Source organism: Nothobranchius furzeri, chromosome 13, assembly GCF_043380555.1.
Source record: "Nothobranchius furzeri strain GRZ-AD chromosome 13, NfurGRZ-RIMD1, whole genome shotgun sequence".
In the NCBI taxonomy this organism is placed as follows: Eukaryota; Metazoa; Chordata; class Actinopteri; order Cyprinodontiformes; family Nothobranchiidae; genus Nothobranchius; species Nothobranchius furzeri.
The window spans coordinates 21,269,752-21,290,790 of record NC_091753.1 but is presented as its reverse complement, the minus strand read 5'-3'; positions in this window follow the sequence as shown (position 1 = coordinate 21,290,790).

Below are 21,039 nucleotides of genomic sequence, written 5' to 3'. Positions count from 1 at the left end.
GGAGGACCCAGCGGGTGTTGGTTAATGGTCAGATTTCTCTCCCATTAATGTCCAGCACCGGATCTCCTCAGGGATGTGTTCTGTCCCCCCTGTTGTTTATCCTGTACACAGACAGCTGCAGGGTCACTCAGAACAACAGGTTCTTGATTAAGTTTTCGGACGACACTGTTTTGATGTCCTTACTTTCGGGATCTGAAATAAACCATGGTCCCGCGCTGTCAGATTTTGTAGAATGGTGTGACAGTAACTACCTGGACCTGAACGTCAAAAAAACCAAGGATATGATTATTGATTTTAGACGCTCCGCACCACCCCACCTTGGCAGTAGCATCATCCACGGTGAAGTGGTGGAGGTGGTTGAGGAGTACAGATACCTTGGTTCTTGGATTGACAACAAGCTGCGGTTTGTCACAAACACGGACTCCATTTTTAAACGAGCTCAGCAGAGAATCTATCTTTTAAGGAAATTGAACTATTTTAACGTGAATAAAAGGATTCTCTGCAACTTTTAAAGCTGTTTTATAGAAAGCATTTTAACATTTTCATTGGTTTGTTGGTACAAAGCCTTGTCCATGAAGGACAAAAAGAAGCTGCAGAGCATTGTAAAAATCTGCTCCAAAATTATTGGCGCCAAACAAAGAGACTTACAGTCTCTTTGGGAGGAGAGGGCGCGAAAAAAGGCTAAATGTGTCCTTGGTCAGCCCCTCCATGCTCTGCACTCTGAGTTCTCTCTTATGCCCTCAGGACGTCGTTATTATGTACCTTCTCGAAAAACAAACCGCTTTGCCAACTCCTTTGTTCCATCAGCTATTGAACTGCTTAACTCTGAGCCGGGAGGGGTGGCGAAATAACAGCAAAGTATCATCGGCTTTAAGCATGTGCCATTTTTGGAGGGCTGCTGCTCATCCTCTACCCTTCATTTAGGATGTGTTCGGCCTGTTGGTAGTGACACACATTGTGTGATTGTGTGATTGTATAAATGGATTGTTTGCTTGGTTGTTTTTATGAGCGAGTTATTCTGTGTGGTAAGCTACAAATTAATTGCCCCATGGGGACCAATAAAGTTTTCTGATTCTGATTCTGATTCGACGTCAGGTGGTTTTCACTTGACCATCATGTCGTCGTGAAAGGGGGGGGGGGGGGGATTGTAACGTGAGGAAGTATGGGTTTTCTGTGCCAAAGGTCGTATTTGCCCAGCTGGGTCAGAGCTGGGTCACCAGCACTTTCACCCACAGATTAAGACCTGAGCCGACAGCAAGTCTGAAGGACTCCACAATATCCAACACCTGCAGCTTCAGAAGAAGGACTTCTCCACAGTCTAGTCATAATAAACAGAGTCTTAAACTTTCTTCATCATAAATGTTAAATAACCATTTGATCACTTTGCTCATTATAAATGTATTTTAATCAAATGAATGATTATTATGCTTTGGGTAATCATAATGAACTATAATGAATCAGTACTTAATTAAATAATGTTTTTGAAGATGTTTAGCGATGACCTTCACACTTCTCACACAGGTCCCACTTCACAGTAACTCAAAACACATTTGCTCTGACGCACAACAAGTTTGCTTTGGGAAGAGAAGTGGTTTTGGTAAGTTAGTCAGAACGAGAGTGGGAACGAAAGAGGGAGGAAGTGCGGAACGAACACCGCGGGGAAAAGAGCCCTGCCGGCTCTTTTCTCCCACCACGCTATTTCTGTCAAGCCAGACAGAATAGCTGAATGCAACCAGCTAACGCAGACTCGTCCCAGAGTCTTTTGGTTTCTGAGTTAATTTAAACTTGAGAAAGCGCATCTGCCGAAACGCTTCAGCAACGTGTACCGAGGTCAACTCTGGACTGGACCGTCAGCACACCTTCGTCTTCTCTGTCAGCCAAGGTGTGACCTGGATAAACATCCTCCTTCGAGGTCCGGATCTAAAAGAGGGTCCTAAGTGTGGTGAGGCAGAACACAATAGATAGCGTTCTGATGCTGGTTTTCTAAGAAGAACTAAAGTTAATTGCAAACATCATTTTTCACTCAGACACCTTTTCTCTCCCTGAAGCAATCTCAGACACATGCACGCATTCATAATTACATCATCCTCAATCTTAGCACATCCAACACAAGGTCTATTTGAGCAAGCTTAAAATATCAACTGTTAAAGATTGTCCAACAAGGTTGCCAATGTTGATTGTTTTTCCTATGATTGTCATTTCAAATCGTTTGTTTAAATTGAAGAATTAAAACTCTTAAATTTTGAACTTGCCTTTTCATTGAAGTGAAACACAGACAAACGGATATGATCGTCAGTTTATCGATGAAAACAACCTTTGAATCTTCTTATCTCTATAACATTTGGTTATTAATTTGTAAAAATTAATATTCCAGATTATTATGTAGAATGGTTTATCTTTCATAAAAGAGCCATCAACCATTACGCTACACCAATATTATGCACATTATGCACATATTACCCATCAAACTCGTCGGCTTCATCTCTTCTCTTTCACAATGCCAAATATGACAGATCTGAGGTTTAGTTTTTGAGATATTTTAGTTTTATGTGGCACAGCTTGTGAATAATTAGGGAATTTGCCCTGTATAGATGATCTGCTGTCCCTAACAGCACGCAGCTATGTGTAGCTTGCCAGCAAACAGCCAAATAAAACAAGCACAAGAATCTTCACCTAAGGCTTGCTTTTCTTAAATGACGATCTTGTTACCAATAAACGTTTTAGCGTAGAAGAGGTCTGCACATCTACTCGTGCATGACGTGATAAAGCTGGTCAACCTGTTTCAAAAGACTGCAGAGAAGAGGTCAACAGAAAAAATATTTTTGCATGATATTCTAATTTTTGAGTTTCACCTGTGTAGGAACATTTTTTGCACCAAGCAGTGGACAAGAAATAAACATGTTAAAGGAATGATTCAGTAGGTGTGTGTTTCTGCTCCACAGTGGAAATATCCTCTGTGATCTGTTCTGCTGAGGCTTGAGGTGAGTCATGTTGGTGCTGACTGTTCTGTTTCGCTCCAGGCTGTGTCCTGCAGGGTTCTGCCTGTGTGGTGCAGCCCATGGAGAAGAGGCCACTGCTGATGACTCTCTTCATCTGTTTGTGCATTAAAGGGATTTTTTTCCCCAGCCAAACCAAACAGTGAATGAGATTCAGTGTTTCCCTTAGGAATTTTTCCAGCTGTGGCGGTGGGGCCGGAGGGCAGGAGGGAGCGGTAAAATACAGGAGGTCCCCAGCAAAAACAAGAAACTTCACGAGTCTGATGAAACCCGCTGGTTTTCCAATCAGGCAGTCACGGGGCAGCTCCAACGACCCAGTGGCTGTGCTGGGTCAATGTTACCGAGCTCAGTCCGGCTCGGCAGAGGGTGAACGAGCCGAGGTGACATCGTGCTCTGCTTAAGAAGAGGTGTTATTTTCCCGCTTCAGAAGAAGCGTCCAACGTGTTTTTATGCTTTCTCCGAGACATGTCACATCGCTAAGTTGTTAGCACTGCGCGCTAACACGTCAATAGTGCAGCGTAGCCTGCTGGAGGTTTTAAGGGTTCAGATGAAAACACCCGACCTCTCAGGCTGCTCACACATCGATCTTAAGTTGTCGTTGTTGCGTTCACGCCGTAATACAGTATTAGATGCGGTTAAAGTCAGACATGAAAAAATAAATAAATTTTACATGAAAAAGTGATACTTAGCCTGGTTGGGGGAGGGAAAAGTGTCAATATCGTCAACACTTATTTATCTTAATGCTACTGAAACATGTAAACGTAAAAGCATTATATCCACTGCTACCTTTCTAATTTTAAACTCAGTAACTTATGCTGTAACTTCACCTTGCCCTGCCTGCTCCTCCTTGCTGCCTGCTGTGATCACAAGTGACAACATAGTAGTTCCAGCTGCTTCTTCGGGAAACAGCGCAAACAAAAACAAAAAAACTTGGGATCTTGTAGGCGTGGCTACGCCTATGTAAGGGAAACCCTGAGATTTCTGTCTCTCGGATTAAAGTAAGCCAAGCAGTAATCCCAATTATGTTTATAGCAGAAGACTAGTATTTATTTACTTTCTCTCTCCTAAATTACAGCAGAGGCTTAGTAGCTGAGCCCCTAAACGGGCCTCAAACTCGAGATAAGTCTCATTCTGTACTCTAAAAGAATTCCCCGGGAAACAGCAGACAAACCAAGTGAATCTTGTTTACAAAAGCAAATGCAAAGGCTTTAGTGGTGGAACAAGTGTTTTTGTTGACCACACAAAGAGAATATTTAAAATCATAACATAATAACACATCTGAACAGCCACATTTTTCCGTCTAAGGCGGCTGGATGCAGCACAGCTGGATTTCTTCCTTCCTCTTCTGGCTCACCAGTCCGTTGCAGAGGTGAGCTGTGCATCCCTCTTATCTCTGTCATTAACTGATAAAAACTCCACACTGCAAGCAGCAGACAGAACTTCACCTTGTTGCACAAACTAATGGGGAGTGTCAGTGCAGCTGGTAACCAGGAAGCGTGCTCCTGTAATTCAGTGGAAGCTCCAGGCCTGACTGATCACAGCTGTGCTGTTTCATAAAGCAGCAACACCCTGGAAACACAATATCTTCATTATTACCATTTTGTCCAGAAGAGAGATGTTTTAATAATCTTCTACATGACACAGGAGTGCTCTTGTTTGGATGAAAGGTTAGTCTCTGAAAGAGACAAGCACACCAGTAAAAGATACAGATACCAATGAGCTCAGTATTACTTAACTTTTCTCGTAGGGGAGTTTGTTTGGCTGCTGGGTGGAAAACACAAAAACACAATTGCTCAACAACAAATAATGGCAAATTTGTATAGAAAACTCAAGTAAAGATTGATTCAAACCAATGCAATTGTGTCATCTGCAAACTGTAAAATGTGTCTTTCTGAAAATGACTCCTGCAATTGTTGGGGTACAAAAATAAATAAATAAAGGAGTCACAACAAAACCCCAAGAACCAATGGAAGAAAAACCTCGTAGGAGCATTCACCTGGACATGCTGCAACTGGATCATTTGTGAGCTAATAGTCGATCTGGATTAAGTATGAAGTGTCTAAAGTGCATCTTCAACCCCATTATCCCACCTGTAGGTTAACTGTAACATGTTTAGTTCAACCTGCTTCCTTTTGATCAGTTTTTCAAAAGCTTTACTGAAAAGAGAAGTTAGAGCAACTAGGCTAAAACCCTTTATGTCCTGAGAGGACTTGTTTTAAGACACAGGAACAACTGAATTTTTCCCATGACTTGACCATATTCAAGGAGATCTTCCATTTTTTTAAAGACAACATAGTAGAAGATTTGTTTTTACCTTTTAAGGTGGCACAATGGCTAACTCTGTAGCCTTCCTCGAAGCACTGCCGGAGTTGGTGGAGTACTTCCTTCTCCGTTTATCCGCGAGCCAGGGACGAAATTTTGATTTCAGAAGTGGGGGGGACACAGCAGGCTTGTGCGGATTTGGGGTGGGGGGTGTTATGTAAAGACCCCTTGACACGTCACGTGCCCATCTCAATAATTTTTCCATCCTCTCTCTCTCTCTCTCTCTCTCTCTCTCTCTCTCTCTCTCTCTCTCTCTCTCTCTCTCTCTCTCTCTCTATATATATATATATATATATATATATATATATATATATATATCAAAGTTAAAAAATGTACAACTCTATTATTATTTTTATTTATTATCAAAGAAAAATTATAAAAGAAAGCTGTGGATGACAGAAGGTCTGTTAAAGGCATGTAAAACGAAAATGGTATTATATGAAAAATTCATCAAACATAGGACAAGTGAAAATGAAGACAATTACAAAAAATATAAGAATAAATTAACTACAGCTATTAGGATCAGAAAGAAGCAATATTATGATGAAATTTTAGATAAAAACAGAAACGATACTCGTAGGACGTGGAAAATATTAAATAATATAATTCAAAAAAGGATGACAACTTTGGAATGGCCAAACTACTTTCTAAATAGTTCAAATCATAAAGTAAATGATCTAATAAATATAGTGGAAGAATTTAACAAATTTTTTGTAAGCGTCGGGCCCTCATTAGCAAATGAGATAGCAGTCCCACCTGATGCAGATACATTTAATAATCTGATAAATAGTAATATCAACTCAATGTTTCTACATGAGATAAGTGAGACTGACGTTGTGAATACAGTAAGAAAATTTAAAAACAAAAAATCCACAGATATAAATGAAATTGATATGGGAATTATAAAAGAAGTTATATTCTCTATTGTGAGACCATTGACATATATATATAACCTATCACTACAAAAAGGTCATTTTCCTAAAACTATGAAGATAACAAAAGTGATCCCAACATTTAAAACTGGAAATAAGCATTCTATGGAAAACTATAGGCCAATAGCAATTATTCCACAATTTTCAAAAATACTCAAGAAATTATTTGTGAACCAGCTAGACGTATATATTACTAAAAATAAATTATTAAGTGACAGTCAATATGGATTTAGAAAAAACAGAACCACTACCTATGCGATAATGCAGATGGTAGAAGAAATAGCCCAAGCAAGTGAAAGCGAAGAACTCTCTATTAGCATATTTGTTGATTTAAAGAAGGCTTTTGACACCATTGACCACAGGAGATTATTGAAAAAGATGGAAAATTATGGCCTACGAGGAATAGCGAAGTCCTGGATAGAGAGTTACTTACAAGACAGACAACAGTATGTACAAATTAAAGATATAAAATCTGGATTTAGAGAAATAAGTTGTGGAGTTCCACAAGGTTCAGTAATAGGTCCTATATTATTTACTTTATATATAAATGACATATGTAACGTGGCAGATTTTTTCAAATTTATAATGTTTGCAGATGATACAAATTTAGTTTGTTCAGGTAAAGATATAAAAGAACTTTTAAAGAAGGCCGAAAAAGAGTTAAATATCCTCAAATCTTGGTTTGATGTAAATAAACTATCACTGAATATAAAAAAGACTAAATTTATGATTTTTGGAAATAAGAAGGTAAAAAATGGGGACTTTAAATTAACAATTTCAGATACTGAAATTGAAAGAGTGTCTGAAATAAAATTTCTTGGTGTTGTGATTGACTCTAACTTATCCTGGAAGCATCATTAAAATTACATAAAAGGAAAAATTGTCAAATCTTTGGGTCTATTATATAAGCTGAAGGACATACTAAACCATAAGGCCTTACGTCTAATATACTGTTCACTAATACAACCATACATGGCATAATGTATTGAAATATGGGGTTCAACTTTTAAAACGTATATACATGAAATAAAAACTATACAAAAGAAATCTATTCGAGTTATGAACAAGAGCAATTATTATGCTCATACTGACCCGTTGTTTTTAAAATCACAGATTATGAAATTAGAAGATCTATATTATTATAAAATAATGCAATTTATGTTTAGAGTAAAATTAACAGCTCTGCCAAAAAATATACTAATGTTCTTTGTAAAGAGGGAAAGTAAATATGATTTAAGAGGTGTATGTATGTTTGTTCTACAAAAAGCCAAAAAGGGCATGAAAAGGAGATGTATCTCTAATGGGAGTAAAATTTTGGAATGAGGCTAAAATAGAATTAAAATTAGCAACTTCTCTTTCAGTTGTTAAAAAACTTATCAGTAAAAATATTTTTGAAGAGTATTAATTTGATGTTGATGGATGGATTTGTGTTTTACTTTTATTTGGGTTGTTGGTTCATTGCGGGAAATTAAAAAAATGTTTTGTAAGTAGGTTAGGCAATTATATAAGCTATTGCTTCTGCCTAAACCTATTCAGTCATGATATACCAAATAGACACCATATAAAAAACAAGGCATATGTTAGTGAGAAATGGTATTTGTATCTAATTGTATGACATGTTAATGTACATTATCTTAAGATAACTGACTGAATAAATTGATCATTCATTCATTCATTCATTCATTCATTCATTATTGAAGTGCAGTTTTGGCTGTTGACAATGGATAGGCCATTGTATTTATTGTTTTGGGTCTTTTTTATTGTTTTTGGTGCAACATTTTCTAACAGGGAGTGAGATTCCTTTTTTATTCAATTTTTGTTTGTTATTTTTATTCATTTAGAAGTTCTGGTTCTGGACATTTCAATGTTAAATGAAGGTTTATTTGTTGCATTTTAAAGGGTGTACTTGCATTATTATGATATATTAACATTATATTAGTGGTTATTTTGGTCTAGATAATGTTGACAATATCGTTTATCATCAACAATTTGTTGGACAAAATATCGTCCAGCAAAATTTGTTACATTCCCAGGCCTACTCAAAAGTATAAAAATTATTTATACATAAACGGTCCCTCCTGAGATCTGGCCGTTTGTTCATTTGCTGTGTTAGAGGACATGCTGAACTAATGTTTTACACATGATCATCACCCTAACATTTGAGTGTATAAAAACATATTAAATATGTTTTTTCCCTTAAAAGTGTTTAAACAGTTGTTGCATTTCAACACACAAAAAATAAATGGAAAAAATAAGATAAATCTAATGAAAAGTGTACAAATTTGCATTAAGCTTAAAAAAATCTGTTGACGATGATGATACTGTTCATTTTTCAGAGCTTTTTAATGTGAAAATATACATTGCAATAGATAAGTTTACAATAAAGTTAAATGATAAAAGTTTTGAAGTTACACTTCTACTACTACTACTACTACTAGTAATAATAATTATGATGATAATAGTAATAATAAAAAAATAATTATAATAATACGAACAAAATGTGTCTGAGGAGTCAGTTATGTGGAGGAGATGAGTTTGTAAAAGTTAGTTTTGAGTATGTGTGTGAAGGAGGAGGTGAGTCTGAGCTTAATGCAGGGGTGTCACATGTCCAACTTACGTTTTGACTTTGAATGAAGTCTCTTATATCCACTTTTCGTTTTCTTGACATGCTGCCTCCTGGCTGTGCCTAACTACCAAAGACTCACAAATGAACACTTATTCAAATGTTATATAATGGAAGCTGAGCTGAGCTCTGATAATACACAGCGTCTAGTTGACGATGTGACTCAGTACCGGTGTTCCCTAGCGGTTCCAAACTAGCAAAACAACGTGAGCACGTTCTGACTGTTTCCAACTTGAGTGACAGCAGCAACAGCCAATAATACGTTAGCAAGTATCAGCAGAGCCAATAGATTAGCTTTTGGGCGGGTCTAATAGTAAACCGGTTTCCGTTTCGGTCCTAGTGCTCAACCAAATCCATTTAATGGAGCGTAACATTGTTTTTGGACGGAAAAAAGTGCAGGGGACCAAAACTGCCTTTTGAAAAAGTGGGGGGGACATGTCCCACCCGTCCCCCCCCAAAATTACGTCCCAGCCGCGAGCTGACCCTTTATTTGTTAAAATGTTGATGATTATGATAATGATAATTGACCCGCGCCTTTCAGAGTCAGAGGACTCCAAAACATGTTACACTACAGTGCATCATTCATCCATTAACATGCTGGTGGTGATGAGCTACAATGTAGCCACAGCTGCCCTGAGGCCCACTGGTAGAGGGGAGGCTGCCAAGCACAGGCGCCACCAGTCCCTCCGACCCCCACCAGCAGGCAAGGCAGGTTAAGTGTTTTGCCCAAGGACACTACACCAGAACTCTCAGTCCAGAACCGGGATCGAACCTGTAACCTTCTTACTGGACAACCCACTCTACCTCCTGAGCTACTGCTGCCCCAATTATGGCTTTCAGCTCATGAAGGCCCCAAATTACAATTAGAATATTGTGAAAATGTTCCATATTCTTGACTTAAATTAAAATTCAAATTCAAAAATACTTTATTAATCCCAGAGGGAAATTGATTGCTGTAGTAGCTCAGAATAATAATAATAATCAAGTCATCAAAGAGTTATTGTATATTACAATGGCTGTTGGCAGGAAGGATCTCCAGTAGAGGTCAGTGTTGCAGCTAAACTGAAGAAGCCTCTGACTGAAGACACTCTTCCGTTGTCGGACAGTCTTGTGAAGAGAATGCTCAGGGTTGTCCATAATTTTCTCGAATCTCTGGAGAATCCTTCTTTGCATTATCTCCTCCAGTGGTTCCACAGTCGTCCCCAGAACAGAACCAGCCTTTTTTATTAGGCTGTTGAGCCTTTTCAGGTCCCTGCTTCTGGTGCTACTACCCCAACAGATGATGGCTGAAGAGATTACACTCTCAACAACAGACTTGTAGAAGATCTGCAGCATCTTGCTACAGACATTGAAGGACCTAAGCGTCCTCAAGAAGTGCAGTCTGCTGTGTTCCTTCTTGTAAACAGCTTCGCTGTTCTTTCTCCAGTCCAGTCTGTTGTCCAGGTGAACTCCAAGGTATTTGTGTTCCTCAACCACCTCCACTTCTTCTCCCATGATGGAAACAGTGTTTGACTCCACCCTGTTTCTTCTGAAGTCTAAAATCATCTCCTTTGTTTTGCTCAAATTCAAGATCAGATGATTGTTTCCACACCATGCCACAAAGCGCTCCATCCAGAGGCGGAGCTGGCCTAAATGGCGCCCTGTGCGAGATCCCCTGTGACCCCCCCCCCCCCCCCCACACACACACACACACACACAAGAAAAAAATTTACACCTACAACTTTGTTTCAAATTGCGTGGAGTGTATTATATATAACAACGTTTGCTAACTGAATACAACATCCAGCTCCTGGCCACCTTCTCACCACTTGTCAAAGTTCTACTGAAATAGTGATGATGACAACACCTGCCATCACCTTCATTCCTGGGAAATATGAAAGTAGTTGGCACCTTGGTAGGTCCTCCTCGAACTAGCTCTGTGCGTATGCCGTCAGTAATTGGTGATGGCCACTTGGCTGAGTCTGAAGAAAGAGGCTCATCATCACCTTCAATGGGACTCATTGGTTGATCGTTCAGGCTTCTCTATTGACAGAAAACAGAAGCATAACTCATCACATTGCTATGTGGACCATTTCACATATTCTATTAAAATACAATATGTGACATTCAAATTTCTCTAATGTTTGCAGGACACACACACACACACACACACACACTTGTGCAAAACTTACCTGACATATCTTGTTGGGGAGACGTGGCAGCTGGCTGTCCCTCATCAAGTTCACATATACTGGTAGGACTCTCTATTGACAGAAAATGGAAGCATAACTCACCACATTGCTATATGGAACAATTCCCATATTCTGTGAAAATACTATTTAAATGTCTATGGCTAAATGTTTGCTGGACACACACACGTGTGCAAAACCCACCTAAAGTATCTTCCTGGGGAGATGTGGTGCCAGCAGACTGTCCCTCCTCGAGTTCAAATACTGGCCTACTGGTATGAGCAATGGAGGTAGATGGCTGTTCCTCAGTGGCAGCTGATGTCATCCCAAAATATCTGTGTAGGGCTCCTGATGTTGCATAAAACAAACAATACAATCTTCATGTCACGTCTGTTGCTTAAGCATTTTAATTAACATGTTACAATGAGCATTTACAGTTTTCAGCAGTGGTGGAAAGAATTCTGAAAATCTGTACTCAAATGCAAGTACTGTTACATTGCTAAAATATTACTCATTTACAAGTAAAAGCACTGGTGTTAGAGAAATACTCAAGTAAAAGTACTAATTATTCATAAAAACCTCAGAGTATTATTTATTTTTAACGGCTGATGTCACCATCACTTCTCCAGACTGGGGCTGCCTGGAAATTGTGTGTTTTCCTTTACCAAAAGTTAAAATACCAACAATCAATTAATCATTAATAATTGATAAAATACAAAACAAGTGTTTTTCCCTAATTTTTTTGTCATTTTAAGTTTTTATTTCCTTATTCAGCAAATGTCTCCAGCACACAAAGAACTAAATGACCAGAGGAGCCACAACTATTGATTAAATATCCATGAATCCATTTTAACTGGTTAAATTCTTCAACTCTCCCACGCTGCTTCAAGGTCACTGTGAGTTAACATAGCCGCGGTGTGCTGTGCAGCACACTTAACGCAACACGATGACATCATCGACTTGTACAGTGCTGAAAGGCGAGACAGTCTCAACTTTCAGCTAAAAAAAAGACCCCTCTAGCTATTATAGTTTTTATGTTATGGCAGTTTACAGTATGAACGGGATCTTACTAGCAGGGCACCTCCAGCGGCCCGCTGCCGCTCCGTTTTTCGTGGGGTAAATAATACGTAGCTCATTTCCCGAGTCCAAAAAGAAAGGCGAATGGCGCCGGCGCGAGACCTGCCGCCCGCCGTCAATGTATTTCAGCAAAATTCTCAAAGACTCATTTTAATTTGATAGCGTTTGGTTATCAGCCTTTCGGTTTTCCCACTCTTAGCTTTTCATAAAAGCTCATTTGACAAAGAAAAAGTTAGCGGTTGGAAGTAGTTCTAAATACATGCAACGTAAGAAGCTAGCAAAAGACATTTGAAGGGATCATCATAGCACCATGCAAAACGTTCAGATTAGAGAGGTTAGTTAATCAATAAGTTGGGGGACAGGCGGGAAAAATACCAACTAAATAATAAAGACATGCATACCTGCATCTTTTCCTCGTTTCTCCTCCTCTTCTTTTCTTTTTTTCCGAAATTGGGCACCAGATGGCTTCGACCGCTTCTTCTCTATTATGTTTGTGAGTGGTGATATGTGAAACGGTACCTGTATCCCTCCATCATCACTCTCCGAGATCCCTCCGCCCCCCACCTGATGAAGGGCGCTATAGAGCGCACTACAGAGGCGCGGCGGACACAAGGGGGCGCAATAAAATCCCAATATAAACGCAAACAATGACTTTGTTGTGCTTTTATTACAGAAATATTATTATTATCATCACTCATCACTATTATTATTATGAAGAACATGTGATTTCTATGTTTTGTTGATGTATCGGTTGATGGAAGAAAAAAAAATAATAATAAAAAAAAAGAAATTAAATGCCGCCCCCTCCAGACTGCCGCCCTGTTCGGCCGCACATGTTGCACATATCAAGCTCCGCCACTGGCTCCATCAGCTCGCTGTACTCAGCTTCCTGTCCATCTCTGATACACCTGACAACTGCAGAGTCATCTGAGTATTTCTGTAGATGACAGGTCTCTGATTTGTACTGGAAGTCTGAGGTGTACAGGGTGAAAAGGAATGGTAAGAGTACAGTCCCCTGTGGTGCTCCAGTGTTACTGATCAGCTGGTTTGATGTGCAGTTCTTCAGCCTCACAAACTGTGGTCTGTCTGTCAGGCAGTCTTTAATCCAGGCGATAATTGAGGCCCCCCACCTGTGTCTTCTGGAGTTTCTGGCAAAGTACATCAGGCTGGATTGTGTTAAATGCACTGGAGAAATCAAAGAACATGACCCTGACAGTGCTGCCTGCTCTGTCCAGATGACAGTGGGTTGGTTGAAGCAGCTGGATGATGGCATCTTCAACTCCAACTCCATGGCGATAAGCAAACTGCAGCAGGTCCTGATATGTCCTACCTTGCTTATTCAGGTGAGCCAACAGGAGTCTCTCCAGGACCTTCATGATGTGGGATGTCAGGGCAACCGGTCTGTAGTCGTCATTGACTGATGGGCGAGCTTTCTTTGGAACTGGAACAAGGCAGGATGTCTTCCACAGGACTGGAACCTTCTCCTGGGCCAGGCTGAGGTTGAAGAGGTGCTGCAGAATCCCACAGAGCTGCTCTGCACAGGCCTTCAGTACTCTGGGGCTGACACCATCTGGGCCTGCAGCCCTGTTCCTGTTCAGTCTCTCCAGCTGCCTCTTCACCTGACTTCTAGAGACAGATAGGTGGGAGGGGGAGGTAAATGGGGCAGCTGCATCTCCTGACTTGGTTGAAGACAGATCTATAGAACCAGAAGAGTCCATGACTGCATTAGAGGACAAAAGAGCTGGCATGTGACAGGAAAATGTTGGATCAGAGGAGGATGGGATGTCTGCTTGGCTGGGGACATGCGAGGAAGATGCTGGGTTTGTTCCTGAACTGAATCTATTGAAGAACAGGAAATATACCCTTCAAAATAAAAGCATTTCATTCAAACAGGAAGTTAATTAAAATGGATAATACATAAAGGCACGTTGTGCCAAATTAAAATACAAGCAAAAGAAGATGTCATTTTAGGGTTGGTTACAGAACCTATAGAAGAACTTGTTCAGTTCATTGGCTGTGTCCAGGCTACTGTGCAATCCTTCCTCTGCTTGAAGCCTGTGATCTTCTTCATCCCTGACCAGACATCTCTGATATTGTTCCTCTGTAGTTGGTTCTCCAGCTTCTTCCTGTATGCCTACTTGCTGTCTCTGATCTTGATCTTCAGTTGCTTCTCTATACGCCTCAATAATTCCCTGTCTCCCTCCTTGAAGACTCTTTTTTTCGCATTTAGCAGGTTCTTCATTTCACTGGTGATCCAGGGTTTGTTATTAGCAAAGTATCTCACTGTTCTGGTGGGTATTATATTGTCCACACAGAAGTTTATATAGTCAGTGACACATCCAGTCATGGCATTGATGTCCTCTTCATATCCTTGGCAGAGAGTCATCCAATCTGTGGTCTCAAAACAACCCTGCAGGGCTTCTTCAGCGTCCTGTGACCATTTTCTCACAGTTCTTCTTGTCACAGGTTGAGTGTGACACTGTAATCATCCATCCATCCCTCTTAGGATGCAGCAGCCTAAGCAGGGAGGCCCAGACTTCCATCTCCCCAGCCACTTGGGCCAGCTCCTCCGGGGGATTCCTAAGGTGTTTCCTGGCCAGCTGAGAAACATAGTACCTCCAGCATGTCCTGTTGTTACTTCCCTCAGCTCACTAGGAGATATGTGGAAGAGGGAGTAAGAGATGTCGTGTGTAGGTTGAATAATAACTGAGTAAATGTGTCTCCAACAAAGGATTTTGTTAAACAAGCACAAAGAGCCTATACAAACAAAAGGGAAAAAGACTAACATAAAGCGCCAAGCCAAAAGGGCTGGGAGGAGGAAAAATATCTAACTAAAATATTCAATATATATACAAAACACTAAACTAATCAAGAGACGTCCTGTTAAGCAGAGACGCTCGGGGGAAATCCAAAAGGTTGAGTCGAAGGCCAGTCCAAAGTCGAAGTTACCAGAAATCCTAATTATCAGAGTCTAAACCACTAAATCACCGAAGTATCGCAAAGCTAAGCACACACAAGCACACGAGGAGTAGAGAGAAGTATGAACACCTTCGTGCCCACACTTCCCTGTACCTTCTCCCAGACCGAGGGCAGGAGAGCAGCTTTTAACAGCTGTCAAATGTTCATTAATGATTAGAAACAGCTGGGCACTGGGAGACAAATGAGGCAGAAGCCACTGAGGCCATCTTGTGGCCGAAACGGGGCAAGGCACGTAACACCTGGGTCTTCCTTTCGGTCTCCTTCTGGTTGGACATGCCTGGAAAACTTCACTGAAAAGGGCTTACAAACATATTTAGATAGCTTAAACTGCGTGTGAATGAGTCTAAGCACATTTCCTTTGTACATCCCAATAAACACTGAATTGAGCATGTGTGTGAGGGAACACCAAACACCTCCTATTGACACACCACCATATAAATATGTAAATATATGCAAACAGGCCCTGCATGTGTTGTTCTCTCTGCACAATCAAAGACCATTGGTGTTTTTCAATGTCAAGGCACCTTGCCTAGCAAGACCTGGCCTAGCAAGGTGATGTCTTGCTAGGCCAGTCACCTTGCTTAAGAGGACACTGTCCTTTCTTGGTCAAAGAAAATGGTTAAATGGAACGGACTTGCATCATGTGACTGCAGCGGTCACATCACGTGACGTGACACGTGAGGTCATGTTATGTTTTATACATATAAGTTTCAATTTGGGCCAGGCTACAAGGCACCTCCCGTGTATCCTTGCTCAGCTAGTTAAACGGCTAACAAACAGCGAACAGTTGCCTTGGTAGAACATGAACATTGGAACATGCCTTTGCGGTTCCTGACGATGTATCTCCTAGGCAACTGAGGCGGGACCAAGATATCAAGGCAAGGGTCCATTGCACTGAGAAACACTCCATGTCCATTACAGTGGTTACAGAAAGTATTCAGACCTTCTTTCACTCTGTTATATTGCAGTCATTTGCTAAAATCAATTACATTCATTTAGTCCCTTAATACTGTACACACAGCACCCCATATTGAAAGAAAAAAAACTGAATTAGGGAAATTTCTGCATATTTATTAAAAAATATAAACTGAAACATCACTTGGTCCTAAGAATTCAGACCCTTTGCTGTGACACTCATATTTAACTCAGGCACTTTCCATTTCTTCAGGTCACCGTTGAGATGGTCCTACATCTTCATTGGAGTCCAGCAGTGTTTGATTATACTGATTGGACTTGATTAGGAAAGCCATTCTCCTGTCTATATAAGACCAAGAACTGCTTGAAGAGCTCAGAGACAGAATTGTGGCAAGACACAGATCTGGCCAATGTTACAAAAAGATCTCTGCTGCACTTAAGATTCCTAGGAGCACAGTGGCCTCCATAATTGGGAGGCGTTTGGGACTAAAACCCTTCTTAGTGCAGGCCGTTCAGTCAAACTGAGCTACCAGGGGAGAAGAGGGAATACTAAACACCTCCAGCAAGAGGAATATGTTAGTTTAAATGAGTTGACTCATTTTAACTATTTAAATCATCATTTTGCTCGAAGTACAGGGCGAGGAGGGGAAGTAGCAACCATTTTTCATTCAGACCTATTAATTTATCCCTTACCAATTAATAGTTACAGTTCTTTTGAACATTTAATTCTTAGTTTTCCTAATCCAAATTGCAAAACTGTAAAACCACTCTTGTTTGTAGCTTTGTATCGTCCACCAGGCCCTTACTCTGAGTTTTTGGATCTGATCTCTGATTTTTATCTGATTTGGTTCTATACTGATAAGGTCATTGTAGTGGGGGATTTTAACATTCATGTGGACATTGAAAAGGATAGCCTCAATGTAGCCTTTAGTAATATCAATTCAATTCAATTGAATTCAAAGATACTTTATTAATTCCAGAGGGAAACTAGAGACTCAACTGGTTTTACCCAAAGAATACATAGCTCCACCCTATCCTGCCATCATACATTAGACCTTGTGCTGATTTATGGCATAGAGTTTGAGGAAATAACGATATTTCCACATAATCCAGTCCTCTTGGACCACCTTTTGATAACCTTTCACTATAGTCGGTCTCTATCTGACAACACTGTAGCATCTTTTAAATCAACGGTTCCATCTTTACTGTCCTCAGAATTTCAGAGGAATGTAGCAGAGGGCAATATTTTCATTTTTAGCCCTTCACAAATTGATGATTTGGTTCATAATGTTATTTCTTCTTTACGTGTGACATTAGATGATGTTGCCCCTTAAAAAACGAAAGTAATTAAGCACAGGAAGTTGGCACCTTGGTTTAATTCTCATTCACGAACTGTAAAACAAAACTCTAAAAAATTGGAGAGAACATGGTGCTCTACACACTTGGATGAGTCCTACTTATCCTGGAAAATAGTCCTGTGCTTTATAAAAATAAGCTTTGACAAGCTAGAACTGCATATTTGTCATCGCTAACTGAGGATAATAAGAATAATCCTAAATATCGTTTCAGTACAGTTGCCAAACTTGCACAGAATCATAGCTCTGAACCATCTTTTCCCTTAGCCCTCAGCAGCAACGACTTTATGGGACTTTTCACAAGTAAAATTCGTTATATTAGAAACAAAATCATTAGCATCCTCCCTAATGTGATTTCTTCTTCTTCCTCAGTAAGTGAGGCAGCATCAGAGGTAACTGTAGAACCTCATCTGTGTTTGAACTGTTTTGATCCAGTTGAGCATTCAGAGTTATAGATAGATAGATAGATAGATAGATAGATAGATAGATAGATAGATAGATAGATAGATAGATAGATAGATAGATAGATAGATAGATAGATAGATAGATAGATAGACAGACAGACAGACAGACAGACAGACAGACAGACAGACAGACAGACAGACAGACAGACAGACAGACAGACAGACAGACAGACAGACAGATAGATAGATAGATAGATAGATAGATAGATAGATAGATAGATAGATAGATAGGCTGCATGGTGGCGCAGTGGTTAGCACTGTGGCCTCGCAACACGAAGGCCGCAGGCTTGAAACTCGGCTGCGGCCTTTCTGCGTGGAGTTGCGTGTTCTCCCCATGCGTGGGTTTTCTCCGGGTACTCCGGTTTCCCCCACAGATCACAACATGCCCTATAGGTTAAAAAAAAATTGTAAGTCGCTTTGGGTAAAAGCGTCTGCTAAGCACATAAACATAAACATAGATAGATAGATAGATAGATAGATAGATAGATAGATAGATAGATAGATAGATAGATAGATAGATAGATAGATAGATAGATAGATAGATAGATAGATAGATAGATAGATAGATAGATAGATAGATAGATAGATAGATAGATAGATAGATAGATAGATAGATAGATAGATAGATAGATAGATGATAGATAGATAGATAGATAGATAGATAGATAGATAGATAGATAGATAGATAGATAGATAGATAGATAGATAGATAGATAGATAGATAGAGAAACTTTATTGTCCACCTCGAATTGAGGCAGAAACTTTATTGTTCACCTCGAATTGAAGCAGAAATTCGCCTTTGACATGGCTCACCTTACAATACAATCCATATCGCATTCACACAAATACATAAAAAGACAATTAAAAGGTATTAGAATGTTATCATCGTAAAAAAACTAAGAATTCAAAATTGTAATTGCGGTGGGAACAAATAATTTCTTATAGACACCTTTCTTGGCCAATGGAACCCTGAACCTCCTTCCTGCAATTTAAATTTTAGCTTCATCTAAACCTTCGAATTGCATTTTAGATCCAATCCCAATTTCAGTCTGGTTTTAGAGAGTATCACAACACTGAAACTGCATTAGTGAAAGATACAAATGATATTCTTATGGCCTCAGATAAGAATCTTGTGTCTGTTCATTCTAGTCTTGTTTGATCTCAGTGCTGCTTTTGACAGTAGATCACAATGTTCTTTTAGAACGGCTTGAACATGTAAGGCTCAAAGGAATAGCGCTAGGCTGGTTTAAATTCTACCTGTCTGATAGATTTATTTTGTCAATGTACATGACAAATCTTCATACTCCGGGGTTACTTGTGGAGTACCATGGGGTTCAGTGCTTGGACCAGTTCTTTTTACCACATATATGCTTCCAATTGGTAAAATCATTAGAAAACATGGGATAAACACCCACTGTTATGGTGACAATACTCAGCTATTTTTATCCATTAACCCTGATTAACCTAATTGGTTAGTTAGATTACAGGCTTGTCTTGAAGACATACATATCTGGATGACATTAAACTTTCTGCCTTTAAATCAAGACAAGACTGAAATTCTCATCTTTGGACCTGAAATTCAGAAAAGGAAACTGCTTAGTCAATCACCTGACCTGAATGGCATTACATTAATCTCTGAGAACAAAGTAAGGAACCTTTTGTTATCTTTGACCAGAACATGTCATTCAAATCCCAAGTTAAACAGGTTTGTAGGATTTCCTTTTTCTGCCTTCGAAATGTTGCTAAGATTAGAAGCATGTTTCCAGGAGTGATGCTGAAAAACTAGTTCATGCATTTATTACATCAAGACTGGATTACTGTAATTCATTATCAGGGAGTCCACAGAATGTAGGTAAAAGTCTTCAGCTTGTGCAAAATGCTGCAGCTGGAGTTCTGATGAGAATTAAAAAGAGAGATCTTATCTCTCCTGTCTTAGCTTCCCTACATTGGCTACCTGTTAAATTCAGAATAGATTTTAAGATCCTTCTTCTCACATATAAAGCTCTTAATTATTAAGCTCCATCATACATCAGTGATCTGATTGTTCCATATGTTCCTAACCGAGCACTTCGCTCTCAGACTGCAGGCTTACTGGTGGGCTCCAAGATTCTCTGGTCTGAGACAAGACAGAACTTTTTGGCCTTAGTTCTAAGCTGTATGAGTGGAGAAAACCAGGCATTGCTCATCACTTGTCCAATACATTCCCCACAGTGAAGCATGGTGGTGGCAGCATCATGCTGTGGGGGTGTTCTTCAGCTGCAGGGACAGGACGACTTGTTGCAATCGAGGGAACGATGAATATGGCCAAGTACAGTGTTGTCCTGGACATGGTCCTTCTCCAGATTGCTCAAGACCTCAGACTGGGCTGCAGGTTTACCTTCCAACACTACAATTACCCTGAAAAAAACAGCTAAAATAACAAAGGGGTGGCTTCACGACATCTCTGTGACTGTTCTTGAATAGCCCAGCCAGAGCCCTGACTTTAACCCCAGTGAGCATTTCTGGAGTGACCTAAAAATGGCTGTCCACCAACGTTCACTATTCAACCTGACAGAACTGGAGAAGATCTGCAAGGAGGAATCGCAAAGGATCCCAAAATCCAGGTGTGAGAAACTTGTTGCATCTTTACCAACAAGACTTGTGGCTGTATTAGCTCGAAAGGTGCTTCTACTTAATACTGGGAAAAGGGTCTGAATACTTAGGGTCAGGGTGATATTTCAGTTTTTCTTTTTTTAATTACAATATGGGGTGCTGTGTGTACATTAACCCACTCAGGCTCAAAATAAGTTTTGATAAAAGGACGAACAACTAAGTCCTTCACGGGTACTTCTGAGTTAACAAATGCTCATGAAATACGTATGTGGAGTAACCAGGTAGGTAGGTTTTAACTGTTGCAAATCTGCAATGCCTGCCTCCAGATGGTTAAAGAGGAAAACATTTAATTGATTTTAGCAAATGGCAGCAATATAACAAAGAGTGGAAAATTCATGGGGGTCTGAATATTTTACATACCCACTCTATGTCGGCAGGAAGGGAAACTTTATTGATGTGAATTGAAGAAGGGTACATGAGGTAAAGTATATAAAATTATATTAGAAACATCGTGCCCAGGAGTGATGCTGAAAAACTAGTCCATGCACTCAGTACCTCAAGACTGGATTACTGTAATTCATTACTATCAGGAAGTCCACATGTAGTTAAAAGACTG